The sequence below is a fragment of the Piliocolobus tephrosceles genome, chromosome 14, assembly GCF_002776525.5.
Source record: "Piliocolobus tephrosceles isolate RC106 chromosome 14, ASM277652v3, whole genome shotgun sequence".
Classification (NCBI taxonomy): domain Eukaryota; kingdom Metazoa; phylum Chordata; class Mammalia; order Primates; family Cercopithecidae; genus Piliocolobus; species Piliocolobus tephrosceles.
In genome coordinates this window covers 82,683,322-82,693,787 of record NC_045447.1, presented here as the reverse complement: position 1 = coordinate 82,693,787, position 10,466 = coordinate 82,683,322, and the positions used below count along the sequence as shown (strand labels likewise).

The following is a 10,466-nucleotide window of genomic DNA, read 5'->3' as shown; positions in this document are numbered from 1 at the left end:
CTCCACCTTCAAGGTCTCAAGGTGGAGACTGGAGTGCCAGTGATCATAACCATATTTCAAACATGAAGAACCCAAAGGGCAAGGGTAATTCCTCTCTGTAAGGGAGGTTAGGAATTATCTTTTTTTATTTGTGTCTGAGATATATGGCTGTCCCAATAACGAAAGATTTTTGTGAGACAGAAGGAGAAAACAGATACTGTGGAAAGGCTGTCTTTGCAACACAGTGTTAAAGATTTTGATCATTTTCCTGTAATCCATAGGAAGTTATTGGCAAGTCTTAAGGAAGGACATGGTGGGACTGGCTGCAATGTGGAGAAAGGAATTGGGGCTGGGAAAGCAGAGTGAATGGAGAGAAAACCCAGGAGAATAAAGAGATGATGACAGCATAGATTGATGCTATGGTGACCATCCTATGGTGATGACTATGGAAGTATTGGAATCAAGATTGTTTTGAGAGACGTTTAGGAAATGAAAGAGATAGGCCCTAGTGATGAATTAAGTATGGTGAGTGAGGGAGAAGAGGGCATCAAGAATGATACATGCTGGCTGGATAATGGTATCATTAATTGAGACAGAGAACAAAGGAAGAGGAGCAGGTTTGCTGAGGAAGATCATGAAGTTGGTCTTAGGGAAACTGAAGAGGAATGCCTTCCAAATGGAGATGCGGTGAATAAACAATTGGACATCTGGGTCTGGAACACAGAGATCTGGCCTGGGCTGGAGATGTAAGCTGGTATCACATAACTGAAATCATGATTGATAATGATAGTCAGGAGAGAGCGCAGTATACAAAGTGAGAAGAAGGTCTAGGACTGAGACTTGGGGAACTTCAGTATTTAATGGAAGGCAGAGGAGAAAGAGGCAGAAATGGAGACAAAACAGGAGCAGCCAGAGACTTGGAAGGAAAACCAAGATGTAGTGTCAGAGGCAATAAAGTCCAAGCAAGAGGGATTGTGCCCAGCATCAGCAAGAGGGTCAATGAGACAAAGACTGAAAAAGTTTTTTGGATTTAGCAACATGGAGACCACTAGAGATCTTTGTGAGGGCGACTTGGAATATTTGGGCTAGAAACCAGTTTGTAATGTGCTCAGGAGTGAGGCAGGTTTGAAAAAAATGGCAGCAGTGAGTACATAATTTGTTAAAAGACTGGCTTTGAAGGAAAAGAGAGAAATAGAGTAGACATAGGAGGGATATTATTTCGTAATACGGAAAGGCCTAGAGTGACCTAGGGCTTGATTACTTACGGGAAGGACCTAGCTGAGAGGAGAGAAGGGGTAACTGATACATGGAAAGTTTCTGGAAAGGTGGGAGGATATAGGAACCAAAGCACAGGCCATGGGGTGACCCTAATGAGGTCTAAGAGAAGGTATAGTGAGAAGTGCAGGATAGATAAGGATTTGAAGCCAGAAAGTAGGATATTGCAGTTCAGGGTAACAATTTTTCATCTTACACTTTCCAAAATACTAATATATTATCTTGGGGAAAATGAAGTCATACAAGTGTTATAATTTTTAGGAAATGTGCAGATCACGTTAAGGTTGTCACAAATGTTAAGCACTTCCCTTTCATTTTCTCTCTCTCAGGTATCTAATTCAATGAGACCTCAATAGAATAATGTAGTAGGAGTTAGGATTTACTAAGCCTTCATGAGAACATGTAATCCTTCCAACATCCCTGTGAGGTAGCTGCTATTAGAGTCTCAACAGTAGAGATGAGGAAATTGAGGTTTAGAGGGGTTAAGTAGCTGGTCTGAGGTCACTTGCTATTCTGTGGTAACAGGATTCACAGGATTCAGAGCTTTATCTGAGGCATAAGTTCTGGTGATCTATTGCACAGTGTAGTGACTAGAACAATAATGGATTGTATATTTCAAAATTACTAAAAGACTAGATTTTAAATGTTCTCATTGCAAAGAAATGAGTATGTAAGGTAATGGATATGGTTAATTAGCCTGATTTGATCATTCCATAATATATGCATGTATTGAAACATCACATTGTACCCTGTAAATATATACAATTATTATTTGTCCATTAAAAGTAAAATTAAAACATTTTTAGAAAGCTTTATCTGCCTGCTGCAGGATTCTTTGCTGCCATGCTGTGCTATATGCCTCATCAGAAAAGACGCTGATAGGCAAATCCACTCAGACATAAACCAGTCTGCAAGGGAGGCAGGACTTCCCTGGGGTAAGATTAAAAACCTGTGTTTGTGACTTGGAGGTTATCACAGCAACATCCCTTGGTGAAAGGTTATCTCTTCTTAAAGTATCACAGAGTGAATGAAACTTATTATAAAATAGGGGAGAAAAGCAAGAGAAATGAAACAAGAAATACCATATCAAAACGGAACAGGTTTATTTAAGGTTAATCTACACAGAGAGACCATTTTCCATAGAACCTTAAAGTACTCAGGCAAATATGTAGCAGGTGGGATTTTCAAGTTGCTGCTCTGGGATTTCCAACTTTTACTGTGCAGCCTGAGGGCAAGTTTCTTTGGTGACTGTATACTTCAACTTCACCACAGAGTACTTGACTTTGTTCTGCGTTATGATATTTTTCAAAGAGTTGCTTATTTCAGGGAAATGCCATACACAACCAAGAGACGTCCGGAACTACTTTACATCAGATCTGGGCAGTTTCCTTGAGACAAAATGGCTGCCCACGGGGTTTTCACAGGGGCGGGTCTTTGGTCATTTTTAAGTGACGTCAGTGAAATTTGACCCGTGGCTAGAGGTTACCAGGATGTGCGCTTGAGTTTACTTCCCCTTCTTTAAGCTCCAGCGACTCCACCTAGCAAAACAAGCGATGAAATGATTGACATCTGTTTGCCGAGGGCCCTCCCGGGAACTTCAGGAGCATTCTATTTCTAGGAAGAAAGCAAGACCTAGGGTCGGGATTTTCCATTACTGCTTCTGGAAATCCAAGAAATGCTTTTTAGTCTCTCTTCTTCTTTTCTATTCCACCGAAAAGAAAAACTTTCCCCCAAACCTATAAACCCTGAAAGTAAAGAGATAACACAAGCACACATTTTTGTTGACGTTCCTTCTTTCACTTCAGCTTCTTTGTTGGAAGCAATTCGTGGCCTTTGAAGATTGAATCAGGAAAGTTAAAGGACTGTAATTATTCAAAGTGTACTTTTCTTCCGGGGATGCTTGGGGGTTGACTCTGGGGTTCTACAACCTGGAAATTTAAGGCAATAAAGAGCAAATGACAGTGACTGCCTCACGAAAAGTTTGCTTTCTCAATGCTCTTGACAGGGGATATAGAATAAAAAAAATCCTTGCATGTCATTTATTCATAATCTTATGAAGTAGATTTCTTTGTCCTATTTATGTTTCTTTAGATTATTGGGGAACAGCCTGAAACCAGGGAGGGTGATGTTTCTGGCTTCTTGCCTTACAACGAACTTTTTAGCAACTCCCAGTTTGTTGATTTCACTAACCTTTCCCAAGGCCTTAAAATCTCTTTCTAAGATATTGAACTTTAACTGACAGCAAGTACATTTGAAGATAGGGCTGGTTGAAGAAAATTATAACTATATATAAACAGTAATTATAACTGTATAAACTATACAGTTTATAGAAAATTATAACTATATAAGCAGTAATTATAACCATATATGCATATTAACAATGGCCTACATATATTTTCCAGCCACTGGGCTAAGCTCCTTATAGGAATTGTCTTATATAAAAAATTTACAATAATCCTATAAGGTTGGCACTATTATCATCTCCTTATTTTCTACTGAGGAAATTGAGATTTAGAATGATTGAACAGCCACTGCAAAATTGTAACTGAGATAGTGTAAGAGGTTTGACCTAACCAACTCCATCTTGCTTCTAACATCTCAGCTGTCCTTGTTCATCCTGGGCATAGGCCGAACTAACTTTGGGAGAAACTTAGTTTATAGTTTAAAACAAAGATGATAACAGCTCTTTCCCAAAACAAACCTCCTTCTTGCCTGGGGACTAGACTGCCATTGTAGGACTAAAAAATTAGCCACAAGATTAAAAATTATGATTTAGAAGTCATGCAGCTGGAGGTTACAAAATCCTGACCCTCCCGAAACTGCTCCTATGATTAGTGCTTGAGATATTTTGCAGACCCTGCACTTAATGGATCAGCTGGCACCACCCAATCAATCAACTGGATCATATGATCTTATGGCCCCCACCCAGGAACTGCCTCAGCATAAGAAGACAGCTTTGACTCCCTGTGATTTAATCTCTGACCAATCAGCATTCCTGGCTCACAGGCTTCCCCCCCACCCACCAAATTGTCCTTAAAAACTCTGATCCCAGAATGCTCAGGGAGACTGATTTGAGTAATAATAAAACTGTCTCCTGCACAGCCAGCTCTGCGTGAATTACTCTTTCTGTATTGCAATTCCCCTGTCTTGATAAATTGGCTTTGTCTAGGCAGCAGCAAGGTGAACCCACTGTGCGGTTACATGTAAACCAAAAAAATTGTCTCAATAATAGGAATTCCAATCCAGACCCTATTCTTGACAGTTATGCTATCTTGCCCCTAGGAAATGTCACTCGTTAGGCATGAATTGCCAAGCAGAGAAGGAAGATGGCAAAGTTTATAGGAAGAAAAAGTGTCAAGGCTCCTTTCACCAAACAAGGAGATCCTGGAACTCAAAGCTGGAGAGAACTTTGTATCACATCTTTCACATCCCACTCCAAGCTTTCAAACATAAAATGGGAATTGGCCAATTTAAGGCTTCTAGAATCCACAATCTAGAATCCTCTATCGCTTCAGTTGTCCCCTTCATTCATGAAATCATGCCCAAGCACTCAGCTCTCAGGGATATCTACTCCCGTGATTTTCCTCAGCACTCCCAAAGAATAAAGCTCATAAAGAAATACCTTATAGTGTTGCATAGCACATTTTAGGTTTTTGTTTTGTTTTGTTTTGTTTTAAGATGGAGTCTTGCTCTGTCACCCAGGCTGCAGTGCAGTGGCGCAATCTTGGCTCACTCCAACCTCCGCCTCCCGGGTTCAAGCAATTCTCCTGCCTCAGCCTCCTGAGTATATGGAGTTACAGACTTGCACCCCACCCCTGACTATTTTTTTTTTTTTGTATTTTTATTAGAGACAGGGTTTCACCCCATTGACCAGGCTGGTCTCGAACTCCTGATCTCAAGTGATCCACCTGCTGTGGCCTCCCAAAGTGCTGGGATTACAGGCATGAGCCACCACACCTGGCCATAGCATGTTTGTATAGTTACTGCATTTCATCTCCACTAAACTTTGTGAAGTAGGCTAGGGAATACATTAACTTTTATTTTTATTATTTCTTTTCTGTAGATATGGAAATTAATCCCCAGAGAGGTAAGTTAACTTGTCAAAGGCACTGGACAAGTTTGGGGTAGTGCTGGGACCAGTACCTAGGACCTTCAGCCATAAGACCTGATTTGTTCTATGACACCATGTCCCTCCCGTCAGAATCAAGAGATGTTTGTCCAGAGCCTGGGAGGTATAGGCCTTTGAGCAAAGCTCTCAGGATAGGAAAACAGATGTGGTCTCCACCCTGGGAAGGATTACTGTTTTCTTTGGGAGATGGCCCTTATTCTAATCCAATTACTAACCACACAAATAGTTCATTGGTTTTTTGGAACTGTCTTGCAAGCACAGTCAAGTTTATACTTCTTTTCTGTGCCCCCGGGGATTTTATACATTGCCCCTCACCCAGCAGGTGCTTTGTGAGTTGGTTCAATGAAGCTTACATTAGAGACTAACAGTGGCAGCTTGGTAGAAAGAGTGGAGATGTTGGAACCTGGTCAATCTGCGTTCACGTCCTGCCTCTGCACTTTCTGGTTGTGTGACCTAGGCAGGCACCCGATCTCTCAGTGCCTCAGGTACCTCAACTATAAAAGGAAGATCTTAGTACCTGCCACACAGAGTGATGTAAGAACTCTGACATAATGCAGGTATGGTCTTGAGTATACTACCTGGCACAGAGTAAGGAGGCAGGAAATATTCTCTGTTAAGTTACTATTATTAGGATGTATATGTTATCATCTTCCTAATACTTTCAGTTTGTCATTGTTGAGCCTGCAAAACTTCCTGTATGTATTTCAGCACATGCTTCTGTTGAATCTAATTGCAGGTGGTTCTCTTTTCTTTTCATTCAGGCGAGGAGGATGATCACATTCAAAGCTATAGTTCAACCAAGTGCAACTTAGCACTGTAACTTCCTTAGTGACAGTGGTGCCTATTAATAGGATCAACCTGGGACCTTCTTGGCAGGTGTCAACTCCATCCACAACCAAGTTCACCAAAAACACAAGTTAAATTTGGAATGGGAGGCTTTGAACAAGATGCCCCTGGTTGCTATGTGTGGTACCCTTACCCTAAATGCAGTGGCTGAGGAAGCTGCATTTTAGTGTTATGGATACTTCCAACAGGACCAGCAAATGCTAGAAACTGCTAGAATCCTATTCAAAGGATTCCTGGAGCTCCTTTAATAGAGCACATTAGTGTAGACTAAAATCATTTTTCAAAGAGTGGGACCCCCAGCCCCCTGTGCCAAAGTTGGACCCAAGTGCTCATAGAGTCCGTCTGCTATCTCATGAGATGCCTCTGAGCCCAGATGATTTCAGCTCATTAATGTCTGATCTGCCTGCTTGTTTTTCCTTTTGCTTTCCCTAAAGCAGCCTCAGAAATAAGGAAATTTTGCCCGTGTTGAAATGGGGCGTTTGTTGAAAAAAATAAAACACGGTTTCACTGCAGGTCAGCATACTCAACCCTACACTCTCCTCATAATGGAATATAAAGCAACGAAACTCTTTCAGGTTCATGACTTGGAACTCTACCAATTTGTCTCCAATTTACTCATTCCTTTGATTCAGGTAGGAGAGAGCAATGATGACCTTGACTTTCAGAGTCACCTCCCACCTGGGACTTCCCAGGCCCTGAAGCACACTCCTTTCCATTGCTTCAACTCTTAATTCTTCTCCCCTGCCCCATTGCATAGAAATTAGCATGAGCAGAAGTGTCTGTCTCTACTGTGGACTATGTACTTAGCATAAAATACCTTTAAAATAACTTGACAGCAGCTCAGCTGTCTCTGGAAATATACCCAGTTGAGCCTTTTAATTATAAGATGTTTGTTGTTCCCCCTGGCATTTAAGCAATTGCTTTTCTAATTTCTGAACCTACCTTAGCTATATTTGAACTCTTAGGATATGCTAGGCTCTGCACTATCTGACTTAAACCTGACAAAGACCCCATAAAGTAGGTACCACTGTTATATCCATTTTACTGTTAAGAAAAAAACAAGGGAAATTAACCCATAATGCTAACTTTTCTGCCTCAGTGCCTCCCAGTTATAAAAGGCTGTGGGCTTTGTTCTCTCTCTCTCTCTTTTTTTTTCTGTTGTTGTTGTTGAGACGGCGTTTCACTCTGTCGCCCAGGCTGGAGTGCAATGGTGTGATCTCGGTTCACTGCAACCTCTGCCTCCCAGGTTCAAGCAATTCTCTTGCCTCTGCCTCCCAAGTAGCTGGGATTACAGGTATGCACCACCACGCCTGGCTAATTTTGTGTTTTTAGTACAGATGTGGTTTCACCATGTTGGTCAGGCTGGTTTCGAACTCCTGACCTCAGATGATCCACCTGCCTCAGCCTCCCAAAATGCTGGGATTACAAGCATAAGCCACCATGCCTGGCCAGGCTTTGTTCTCTTTACGGATGAAAGTACCTTGAGGGTGGAGACCAAGCCTTAAAACTCTGTGCCAAGTTTTCAGTTGTATTACAACTGTATTCAGTTGTAATACAGACGTATTACAACTGTATTCAGTTGTAATACAGACGTATTACAACTGTATTCAGTTGTAATACAGACGTATTACCAGGCGGGAGTTTCACAAATGCTAGAATCAGTCCACTTCTCAACAATAATTTATACAAAGTGCATATCTATTTAGAACTTTCTAGGTTTGAAACTTAGTATCAATCCCTGTGGAGTACACAAAGGAAGTACATCATCTATTTGGGGGGTATTAGTCCCTATGAAACAGGAAAACCAATTAAATGTTTAAACTAAAAATAAATGTTTCAGCCTTCAGAGAAAGGGGAGACCAGAACCCTGGGGAGGTGGTGGGATTTCAGGTGGCCCTTGAAGAACCAGGCCAATGTCAAGAAGCGGAGAATGGGGAGAATGAGGAGTAAGGTGTGGGAAAATGCAGTTTTGGGGGAAGGAAAACGAGGAGTTGGCCTGTAACAATAGAATATGCACATTGTAATTTCTTTCACCATCAAGGACGAGAATTCTAGGCGCCTTATAGAGACTTCTCCTGATTAGAAAAACAAATACTTGTTAGCTCACCAAACAGATTTTCCTCCAGGGCCTGGTATAGGAGGCAAAGGACCCCTATAGGGCAAGTTCCAGATACACAAGGAACTGTTCTTCACCTCCTTCCGGTTCTGGTGTTCTCTTTGGCCACCCTTTTCTATTTCCAGTTATTTTTCTCTGAATTTAGTTTTTGCAAATGGAACATACAGAAGCTTTACGAGCAGAATTAAACAACCAGGGTTGGCAGCCTTGCTCTCAATCCTCTAGCTGTGTGTGGTCTTTGAGGAGAATGATGGCAAACCTTGGTTCAGCATGTCTTGTGTGCTAGGTGATGTGTTAGATGATGTGCCAGGCATTGTGTGTGTGTTAACTCATTGCATCTTCACAAGTAAGGTGGGTCATGACCTATTACCACTGCCCTTTTGTGACAAAACAGAGGCTTAGTAGAGACAGGGTTTCACCCTGTTTGCCAGGCTGGTCTTGATCTCTTGACCTTGTGATCCACCTGGGTCAGCCTCCCAAAGTGCTGGGATTACAGACGTGAGCTACCATGCCCAGCCTGTGATTTTTTTTTTTAAATGACACACAATTATTTTTTAGCTTCTCTCTTTCTCTTTTTCTATTTGTCTTTTGCATTGCTTATCAGATCTCATAGAAGGTGAAACCAGGATAGTACTTCACTCAGGTGAGTGTATAGGCAATAAATATGTGGAACAAGACTCTATTGTCCTCAGGTAAAGGTGGGTAACCCTGGGTGCCCTTAGATAAGCTATTAAATACTGTTCTACCAAATACTCACATACTGGGCAGGTGTTTGAGCAGGTGTGGCAGCCTTGGGGCAGACGCTGAATGTGGTACACAAGAGGTTAGTGGATATAGTTACACCTTCATAAAACGAAGGCTGGTCTATCTCCCCTGCTGCGTCTTAGCTACAGGGGCGAAAAAAAAGATTTTAATTAGTTTCAGCTTCCAAAAGAGTCTCAGGCCAGACTTCCGAATCTGCCTCCTATAGGGAAAACACTTTCAAATTCTACCACTTGGCAACAAATCCCTCCCAAACAAAACCCCAAAACAAAAAATTACATTTCTAACTAAATAAGTAACTGTGCTTCTTAGATAGACAGCTTCATTATGCATTCAGCAGCTTGGATTGACACAATCTTGGGCAAAAGTGGAAGAGGCAAGAGGTGAAGCTGAGCTGTTTGAAAGTACAGCTCAGAATGATGGCAGAGAGATTGGAAGGGGTGGGGAAAAATCAAAGCTGATTCCTATTTTTTTTCCCCCTGGGCAACTGGTTAGATTATTTAGGTCAATGATGCTTTTAGGAATTAACATTTTGCATTGTAATGTCACTTTCACTTTTTCAAAGAGCTTTCATCTCTCCACCTCTGTTGAATAAATGATCACACTGAGTTGTATCTAGGTTAGTTTTAGAAGAGACTAAGTTCAGGGATTTCTGAGATAAAGAGAGGATTTTTATTTTATTTCTTTGCCTCAGGTAGCATTCAATATATAAATATTTCTCTTCATTAAGTCCCAATCAAGTTTAACTAAACTTTCAAGACAGATGGGGAGATGTTATTTTAATTATAAAAGGTACCCACACAAACTTCTCTAAAGCAGTGAAGTTTTCTTGGTATTCATTTATTTATTCAACAGATATCTTTGAACTCTGACAATGTCCAAATACTGCACTGAGTGTTCCATGCACAGTGCTGTAGTGAGCAGCCTCTGAAGCTGTGTGTTAAACATGCAGATATGGTTCTGAATCATGATAGATAGAAGAAGCGGGAATAATGGTGGGTGGAGAAAAGCCCCTTTGTTTTGGGTGGTCAATCAAAGCTTCTATGAGGAAAGAACATCTATGCCAAGACTTGACAGATACCGGGGACCCCGTTGGGTAAAGAATGAGGCAAAGAGAAGACAGGAGAGCAGGAACGCATTTCTGGAATAGTGGACAGCATTTGCAAAATTCTGGAGGTGTAAAAAGTTTGGCAAGTTTGAGAAACAAGCAGTGGGGCTGGAGCGTAGGGAATCGGGGGAGAGGTGAAGATGAGGTGGAAGTGGGGCTACACTGACACGACCTACTGATAGATAATCACTTGACAGAGGATGAAGGAAGTCACGGCTATCTCATTAGGGACCCACTGCTCATGTAAGAAC

At 41.5% G+C, this 10,466-nt stretch overlaps 1 long non-coding RNA gene across 1 annotated transcript in view; it reads right to left on the bottom strand.

The window, feature by feature from the left end:
- Nucleotides 1-2,340: 2,340 nt before the first annotated feature.
- The window catches only part of LOC111543438, a 99,643-nt gene continuing 91,517 nt past the window's right edge, over nt 2,341-10,466 (bottom strand). The window contains exon 5 of the long non-coding RNA XR_002731861.2: nt 2,341-3,182. This is a non-coding gene — a long non-coding RNA (uncharacterized LOC111543438). The remainder of the gene's footprint in view (nt 3,183-10,466) is intronic.